Genomic DNA, 10,199 nt, shown 5'->3' with positions numbered 1-10,199 from the left:
AACCAAGGGCAAGGACGCCAGGGGCTTCCTCCACAAACTACTCCTCAGACTTCAAGGCCGCCTGTTCAGAGAGGGAAACTGAGGCCAGAGACGTGACCGCAGGCGCCCGTTCCTCCCCGAGAGGGCAAAGTGCGCCGGGTCGCGCCTCCAGCCTCGGAGGGCTGAGGGAGGCTGCGTTCCTCCCTCAGGCGCGGTCCGCCGGGCTCGCGCCGCTGAGGAGCTGGCGGGGCGCGTGTGGGGATGTGGGCGGCCTCCGCCCCCATCTCTCAGCCCGCCTCCAGCCCCCGGGTCCCGCCCAGCCCCTTAGGCTGCGCCCTACTTTCGGCGCCGGGTGTGAGGAGACGCGTGCCGGAGCAGGGGCTGGAGGACTGGTCGCCAGGGTCCACCCGTCGAGTCAGAGGCGCCTCGCTCCCGGGGCTGCCAGGCGTCAGGGGTGCGCGGCGGAGCGATGGGCGGGGCTGCAAGGGACGGGGCGGGGCAGCTGACTGGGGATGGGGTGGGGCGGTGGGCGGGGCGGCAGAGGAGGGGCGGGGCGGCAGAGGAGGGGCGGGGCAGTAGGGCGGAGGCGGGGCGTCCTGGCTTGCAGTCTCCTGCGTGGTGCCTGCGCTGTCAGAGCTCTAACCAAGGACTTAAGCAGTGAGTGGTGCGGGGGTGGGGGGGACCGGGCCTTAAGAGAGTATGACAGGGGCGGGGCCGGGCCCTGCAGAACAATTGTGAAAGGTAATCTGACCCCCCTGCGATTCTCTCTTCCGCTAACTACCTAAGGGGTCCTGGAGAAATTATTTAATCACTTGAACCCCAGGTTTTCTCATCTGTGAAATGGAAATGATGCTAATAAAAGTACCTGTGCCGTAGGTATTGTAAGAGAGAAATGAGACAAAGCATGTAAAGAACCTGGCAATAATAAATGCTCAAGAAACATTAGCTATTATTACTGTCATTATTTAAAAAAATCACATTGAACCACCCTTCGGGAACAGCAGTTATTTTCCTGCCTGGGAACATCACAGCTTTCAATAGCCAAAGACAATTGCTAGAACCTAAGAAAAATCATTCCACAGAATAAGGATCCAAGGCTGGTTTCCCCCCTTGAGATTCAGAGTAAATACTAATAAACCCTGGAAGAACAATGACATCCAATATGTAGGTTATTGATAAGGTCCCAGGCTCCTCCTGATAGGTTGTCTCATTTACTCATGTTAAATAACACATATTCAACCAGGTACATTTTAAAGATCTAATTGTCTTTATTAAACGATTCGTGAATCAGGCAGTACCCCATCTAGGAAGTAGAGGGAAAAGTACAAAGTAGGTTTTTATGGAAGAGCAGTGTGGCATGAGAGTTAGTAAAAGAAAAGGATTGTTTCAGGCAAGCTTGCTTTCACTTAGGGGCAAGAGCAAGGGGTCTTACTGTGCAGATTAACTCATCTTTTGGGGGGGATGGAGAGGGCCCCTGTGGCTGACTCATTGGTGCCCATCAGAAAATTCCTGACTGACCAGTTAAGACTACATTTCTGGGGGAGGTTGAAACTGCACTTAGCTTATGTATTAAGCCCTAATCTGGGGACTCGGCCCAAGTGACATCATTTAGGGCCTGTGGTTTTCTTTTTAATACTCTCTCTTTAGACAACCTCCATTTTGCAATAAGAAGATGACCCAAAGAGAACAAATGACCTGTCCTGGGTCACAGAGCTGGGAATGGTAGAGACAGGATTCAAACTCAGGACTAGCTCCCATTTTCCCACCTCGGGGTGGTGTCACTGCAACCACTCAAGAGAATATCTGGGAGACAGCCTTGATGCCCACCTCACCTCTGCTTAATGTCAGTCCATCAGCAAGCCCACCACTCACCTTCACACTACCACTTCTCACCACCTCCCCAGCCCACCCTAGTCTAAGCCACCTCCCTCCTGGAGAAGGCCCCCCAGCCTCCTCAGCAGTGTCCCTCATGTCACTTGCCTCCCTTAAGCCCACTGTCCACACCGAAGCCAGATCAGTCTTTGAAAAATATAAATCAAATCACATTACACCCTGTCTTCCTCCCTTAAAGCCTTTACGTTTTCCTGTTGCTCTTAGAATAAAATCCAAACTCCCTCCTAACAACTGCAGGGTCCTGCATAGTCTCCCCCTTATTATTCTCACTTCATTTCATGCAGGTGGGTTTATCGTGACAATAGTGAATCTTCAGGTTCATGGCCCTTGTGCTTTCATGGGTCCCCCCAAGGCCCTGGATGAAACATAGCAATGTGTTCATCTGGGTGTATGTTTTTGTAAACATTGCACAAGTAAGATATTTAACTGTAATCCTTTTAAGGTTGATGTCTCCTTCCACCCCAGCTTCTTATCCATCACAGTATGGTGGTGGCAGTGGAGTGCCTGAAGGATGTAGCTATTAACCTTAAAAATAAAAACTGCCAGTAATTTTACCCGCCAAAGATGGGTTTATTGGGGAATAAAAGAAAATTGCAATCCAGAATGAATAAGCTGCAGCAGAACTGTAGGCGTGCCGGGGAACAGGTGAGGGGCACGCTTTTTTAAGGAGAAAGGGGGTAAGTTGGGAAGGCTGTTATGAACTAAAAGTCCATTGGAGTAAAGTGGGAGTTTGAAGTATGGTGGCTTTTTATTGGCTGAGCTGTTGCTGGGGAGATAAGGGGAAAAAAACCATCTCTTCCAGAGTAGATTAGTATCCATATCCAAGGTCAAGTTCATGAAAGGTCAAGTCTGGCTTTTCCCGCTGGCTCTGCAATTGACTATGAATAGTCGGGTGTGAGAGCTCCTGCCAAAACCTCCCCACTCCATTTTAGTGAGGTTCCCTGTTATTAATTTTCACACATCTAATTTTGGTTCAGAGATGTTTTGGACTGAATGTTTGTGTCCCCCCCAAATTCGTATGTTGAAATCTTAACCCCCAATGTGATGATATTAGGAGGTGGGGCTTTGGGAGGTGATTAGGCCATGAGGGTGGAGTCCTTATGAATGAGATTAGTGTCCTTATAAAAGAGACCCTGCTGAGCTCCCTCGCCCCTTCCACCAAGTGGGGACACATCGAGAAGACGTGTCTATGAACCAGGAAGCAGGGTCTCACCAGACGTGGAACGTGTTAGCCCCTGAATCTTGGACTTCCCAGCCTCTAGAAGTGTGAGAAACAAATGTTTGTTGATTAAGCCACCCAGTCTGTGGTAGTTTGTTATAGCAGCCCCAAAAGACTAAGGCAAGAGGGATCCATTTATATGGTTCACAGTTGTTTTCCTCTATAGTAACGTCGCTGCTGTCCATGTGAGTGTGGGAATTCTCCCAGGAATATTCCCACTGGCCACTGCTGACTCATCCTGCTCTTTGACATGAAGGTGCAAAAGCCATACGTCATATTTAGGGCCCAGCATCAAGAGTAAGTACATAGTGGGTGGGAAATAAGATTTGAAACATACAGAGCCAGAAGCCAGGCTACAAACAATGCTTGCAATCATCAGACATATTAAACTATAAGCAGAGGATTTGGTTCTCAGCAAAGCCTAGTTAAAGCAGATGTCCTTGCCCGTCAGAAATATATTGGGCAGTGCAGCATATGCAATTAAAAATGCACTGCATGTTTTTTCTTCCTTTCTAATAGGACTTGCACAAACTAGAAATATTGGAGTCCTGGGTTTATAGGCCATGTGGCAAACACTTGGCAGGATTACAAACAGCTAGTACATCTGTCTGGGAAGTCGTGTGTTTCATGACCTCATTGTATCGTGTCATGTCTTTCTTAGCATTTCTGTCCTAGCAATGTCTGGTGCTTACTGATAAAATGGCCTGCAGATCATAACAAAAGCAGTGATTTATTAAGAATAATAGGTACATTTCAAATCAAAGTAATAAATAGACTTGGATTGTTTAATAGTCTAGTTAATTTAAAGGAGTGAATTAGAAAATTCATTGGGAAAAGATTAAAATTTCTCCCTTATTTGACATGAAATACTGACATGGATAAAGATTTCATCTTTTGGGGGTTGATTCTGACCAACTGGTTAAGGTGCTGTCAACTTAACATTAATTAGTCCCTACTGTACATAAGAAGACTCACAGCTCATACATAAAAGAAATTTAGAAGTTTTCCCAAATTTGACAATATTCTGAAAATTTTACATGGCATTAAGCTTTACAACTTAAAGAAAATTGTTTAAACTAGCCACAAAAATGTTAATCAATCTTGTAAAGACTGAATTATCTTCCTTATCTTTATAGAAAGACAAAAAAAATCATTGTTTTATGACTGCATAATCAAAGAATACACAGCAAAAAATGTAGAGAAAATTTATTATAGAACTATATCGTGGAGCTGATTATTAAAAATAATATTCAATGTCTCTAGAATGTATGATGTTTGTGATGGTTGTCAGTTTTATAAACTGTAATTTGTTATTTCTTCTGTCATTCTTTTAAAAATTCCCTTTCTAAACTAGTTCTGTATTTATGACTTGTATTCTGTTTCTTTAAGAAAAGAGTACCCTAGATTTTAAAAGCTTCAGGCCCCATAAAACCTGGTCCTGTCCCTGTTCAACCCCATTCCCCTTGCTTCCTGTTCTTAGCCATATTGGATTCCCTCTATGCCCACTGCTTAGGAGAGTGCCTGGCACATAGTAATATCAGAAAAATATTTGTAGATTAATGAATGACTCAGAAACTGGATGCTAGAATGTTAAGTACATTGAAACATACATTTTGTCTGTTGATTCATTGCTACATTCCCAAATCCAGAATATTGCCTGGCGTATAGCAAGTGCACAATTCATATTTTTAAAACTGAATCCAGGCCTATTCGACTGCAGATAATGCTTCTTTCCATTGCCTCCAATTATTCCCAGTTTACAAAGCACTTTCTCAAGACCCTCTCCACAGCTCGGAGAGGTGTCATTTTCATTTCAGAGTTAAGGATCAGAGGCAATGTGACTTGCCCTAGGTCACTCAGTCAGTGGCAGAGCTGAAATTCAAACCCAGAGCTCGAGGACCAGAAAGCCTCATCCTCTATGGCCCTCCCAGTAAGCTGTTGCACAAGAAAGCAGATTCGGTGAAAGGACCCAGTCCTACAACCCAGAGCAGGCGCTTCCGGAGGAATTACTCTGCATGGACACCAGGTGGCGCTCGTGCACAGAGTAGCTCCCCCAGTCTGACAGTGCTTGGGAAGGAACGCAAAAAACGTTTGTCAAAAATCAAACTTTGAACCGCCCCTTTAATTTGCTCTCAACTGTCCTGCATTTGCTTCCTTGGCTATTGCTCTTTGGTCCTGGATAGAAAAACGTGGTCTTTTCCTCCCGAGTGGGGAAAAACCCAGTTCTCCACACTTGTGTGTTTCTCCTTTATTTATAAATAGAACACTTCCGGCACTTCTGGTCACCAAAGGTGTGGTTTTTTCCCCCACTCCAAGCAATTCTCCATGATACCAGCTGGGTGTCCTACAATTTAACTCAGTTTTGACACTATCTACTTGGAGATCCCACAGGTGAAGGGCTCAGTCCCATAGACTTCTCTTCCCCATTTCAGATGCCCTTAGAACTTCCGTCTGGTTTGGCTACAAATTGAAGGTTTCCATTACCCCCTCCCTGGTTCAATTAATTTGGTAGCATGGCTCACAGAAGTCAGGAAACATTTACTTACCTTTACCAGTTTATTAAAGGATGCAGATGAACAGCCAGAGGACGAGATGCATAGGATGAGGTCTGGGAGGGTCCCGAGCACAGGAGCTTCTGTGCCTGTGGAGTTGGGGTATGTCACCCTCTGGTACATGGTTGTGTTCACCAATTTGGAAGTCCCCCAACCCCCTAATACTGGGATTTCATGGAGGCTTCCTCACGTAGGCACCATCAATTTTGAGCTCCATTTCCAGCCCCTCTCCCCGCTCTGGAGGATGGGAGAAGGGCACTGAAAATTCCAAGCTTTATTCATGGCTTAGTCTTTCTGGTGACCAGTCTCCATCCAGGAGCCGACCAGAGTCGTCTCATTAGAACAAAAGATGCCTTTAGTGTTCTTTTTTTTTTTTTTTTTTAAAGATTTTATTTATTTGACAGAGAGAGACACAGCGAGAGAGGGAACACAAGCAGGGGGAGTGGGAGAGGGAGGAGCTGAGCAGGGATTCCCGGCTGAGCAGGGAGCCCGATGCGGGACTCCATCCCAGGACCCTGGGATCATGACCTGAGCCGAAGGCAGACACTTAACGACTGAGCCATCCAGGCGCCCCGCCTTTAGTGCTCTTATCACTTAGGAATTTACAAGGAGTTTTAGGTGCTCTGTGTCAGGGACAGGGTCAAAGATAATATTAGAACAAGAGATGCTCCTAGTGCTCTTATCACTGAAGAGATTACAAGGGACTGAGAAGCTCTCTACCAGGAACCAAGGGCAGAGATCAATATACATTTTCTATTATCTCACACAGCCTCAGTTTTCTCCTCTGTCAAACTGGAATATTAATATGTGGTCCCTAGCCAGGTGATATGTGGTGCCTGTGCATAGTAGATATTCTGACAGGGCCCAGGGCCCAGGGCACTCCCCAGCTATACAGAATTCTTCTCAGTCTTGCACATTGGCCAGAGTATGATTTCCAGAAGGAATGAGGGGAAATTCCCTTCTGTTGATTACCTACGGTGGTAGCTGAAAAGTGACCCCCACAACCTAATCCCCGGCATTTGTGAATGTTACTTTACATGGAAACAAGAAAGGGGAGCCTGTCTTCACAGATGTGACTGAGTTAAGGATCTTGAGATAAGATTATCCTGGATTATCTGGTTGGGCCCTAGAGGCACTCACATATATCCTCCGTCAGAGGAAGGCAGAGGGAGAGTTCTCACACAGATTAGAGTACAATGTGAAGACAGAGCAGAGATGGGAGTGATGCGGCCTCAAGTCAAGGAGTGCTTGCTGGTGGCCACCAGGAGCTAGGAGAGGCCAGGAACGCACTCTCCCCTAGGGCCCCCTGGAGGGAGTGCAGGCCTGGCCGACACCTTGATTTTGGCCCAGACACTCACTGGGGCCCACGGGGCAGAGGCAGGACAGGTGGAGGAAGGGCAGAACTCCACCTAAGAGCTGGGGCTCAAGAGACGCTGGGGACAGAGAACAGGTACCTGACTGGGGACACCAGATTCTGGGTCAGCTTACTAACCACGGTGACTGCACTGCGGGGGGTGGGGGGTTGTCCTAGGGATGCGTCTGAGTTCCCCTCCTCCACACAGACCCTCTCACCCAGCCCCTGTGGGAGGAAGATGGGGCACATGAGCCCGACGTTTCTGCCTCCTCTCTCCCAGGGCAGCCCTCCCGCAACTGTTGCTGATCAGAAGAGCGCATCATCCCGGGGTAAGAGCTCTGCTCCGGCAGGAGATACGTCTGCCTAAACATTCAGTGCCACTGCTGACCTTGACTCATTGTGTTGTTTCGGTCAACTTAGCTCCACTAAACCTCAGTTCCTTCATCCATAAAATGGAGATGTAACATCACTCTTGCAGAGCCGTCGAGTGGGTTCGTGCAATAAAATCTTTACAGTGTTTCATATGGTGCTGGTAGTCAGGGTGAGTGATGAACAATGAAAATGAATAGCTTACGTGGCTCATTCATAGCCCTTATTAGATGACAGGCACCATTGTAAATGTTTGACGCTATTAACTCATTTGTTCCTCACCACAACCTCAGGAGGTAGGAAATATTATTGTTCCCATTCTACAGACCGTGAAACGGAGGCACAGAGAGTCTAACGACTGGCCCAAGGGCACATAATTAGTGACTGGGATTTGAACAGAAGCAGTGAGGCTCCAGGCTGTTCTTACAACCACTACACTGTGCTGACTTTAAAAATGGTAGCTGTTATTTTTCTTTTTAAGGTTATCTATTTATGAGACAGCGTTTGCACACGAGGGCAGGGGGAGGGGCAGAGGGAGAGAAAGAATCTCAAGCAGGCTTCACACCCAGCGCAGAGCCCGAGGTGTGGGGCTCAATCTCACGACCCTGAAATCTTGACCTGCGCTGAAATGAAGAGTCAGGTGCTTAACCGACTGAGCCACCCAGGTGCTCCAAATGGTAGCTATTATGAATTATAACAACAAATTTATGTGGCCAAGATCATATTGACTCATTTCATTTGCTCAATAGCCCTATGAGGTAACTTCTGTTACTACCCCACTTGATGTTGGAGCAAACTGAGGCAAGAAAAGTGATTTGCCTCAAGTCACAGAGCTAGTAAGGAGCAGACCTGGGATTCAAACCCAGGCAGCCTGGAGTCAGAGCCCTCACTCTTAATCTCTACATTATATTACCTGTGTATTTGATGATAATGAGAAGGAGAGGAGGGAGGAGGAGGCGGAGGAGGAGGGGGACGAGGGGAGAATAAACCTACCTTATGCTAACAACCTACAGTGTGTCCAGGTGTCAAAATTTGAGTGGATCCATCAGGTCCCCTCTGTACAGACTTTGACGTAGAGAGATAGCAGGAGGGCAAAATCTTTCGCCATAGGAGTGGAGACTGAGAAGATGCAGAGAGAAGACCAGAAAGTAAAACCCAGGAGGCATAGTCACCAGAAGCGGAAGCCACAGGGTAGGACAGACTATGCAGAACAGGCTACAGCCCTGGTTCCCAGACTTCCCCTGGGTGGGGGGTGGGGGCTGGAGGGTGGCAGGTAGGGTCATGCTGACTCGGTCCCCAGGCCCTCACCCAGCAGCTCGGATTCAGCAGGCCTGGGTGGCACCCAGGTGCCAGCATTTCTAACCTGTGCCCGAGGAGCTTCTGATGAGAGACTGATGAGGACCCGCTGTGACAGGGCGAACAGCTGATCTGCGCAGAGAGAAGGGACGTGTATCTGAGGTGAGGGTGCTCCCCATCCACTCCCCACCCGTCCCAGCCTTTTGCTGGGACAGACCACATGACTAAGTCTAGCCAAAGGGCTGGGGGCAGAAGGGACATACATCCCTTCTTGGCTGACGTGTCAAAGAGCCAGCGAGTGACTCTCCAGATGTATCTTCCCTGCTGTGGCATCTGGTGACATTCCGGATGGTGACTGGGTCCCTGAGCAGAAGCATATTCCCCGACCAACCTGCACACGTGGCGTGAGCAAGAAGTGGACCTTGGTTGTGTCGAGGCACTGAGCTGCCAGGGTTTGTCACAGCAGCAGAACTGAGCCCACCTGTCGGTACCACGTTGTGACACTGGAAAGCTGGGACAACAGAGTGAACTCTTCTAGATCCAGGCGTGTCCTTCACCACTAAGAGTTTCTGCTCCTGGATGGTGATGACATTCTACCTCTCTTATCAAGCTGCCTGTCTTTACAGCAAGCCCCGCTTGAGTTAGTGCCATTCCTTGCAGCCCGTGTGCCCCACCAGGAAGATCTCTGGCCCTTCTGGTGTGCTGGCCTTATAACATGCCTGCTAACTCTTTACACCCTCCCTCAAGAGGTGGAGTCTAATTCTCTTCCTCTTGAATATGAGCTATCTTGTTGCCTGACTTCTACTGCAGGGAATGCAATGTAGTGAAACCATGTGACTTCCAAAGCTATGTTCTTGGCACCAGCCACCACTCTATGAGGCCACACGGAGGGGGCATCTGTAGGCATTGCAGCTGACAGCCTCAGCTGAGGTCCCCAGCAAAAGCCAGCATCCACTGCCAGACACGAAGAAGCCACACACACAGCCACCACGTGACTGCAGCCACCCGAGGGACCCGCAGCAAGACCCGCCAGTTGAGCCCCGCCAATCCCCAGAAATGTGGGAAATATGATCTACTACAATAATGACGGGTTGTTGCAATAGTAAAATGATTGTCGTTTTAAGTTTGGGGACAGTCTGTGACATACTAGACAGCCAGAAAGGGGGCTCTGCAAGGTGTCCCGCCTGGCCCAGGACTGGAAGCTGGCACCATGCAAAAGTGAGCCTCTGATCATTTCTCATTAGTCACAGTGTAAGTCCTGAGCTGCCTGCCCTAACCTGCTCTGGCTATTCACATCTTGAATGGCTCTTCTTCCTGCTCCTCATTTTTTAGCTTCCAACCTCATCTTTCTTTTTCACATCTCTGTCCCATCCTCTCCTCACCCTTGGATGCAAGGCTTGGGTGTATAGTCTTGTTTTGCTGCTTTAGCAGAGAAAATATTGGATTTTCCTTTCTGAGACCACGACGTCATGCTCCCTCTGGTGCGTACCGTCTGTTCCGGACATACGTGATTTCCAGCCCAGCCCTCTAGGAGTCC

This window comes from Neomonachus schauinslandi, chromosome 10, assembly GCF_002201575.2.
Source record: "Neomonachus schauinslandi chromosome 10, ASM220157v2, whole genome shotgun sequence".
Taxonomy (NCBI): Eukaryota; Metazoa; Chordata; class Mammalia; order Carnivora; family Phocidae; genus Neomonachus; species Neomonachus schauinslandi.
Note: the sequence above shows the minus strand (reverse complement) of the source record.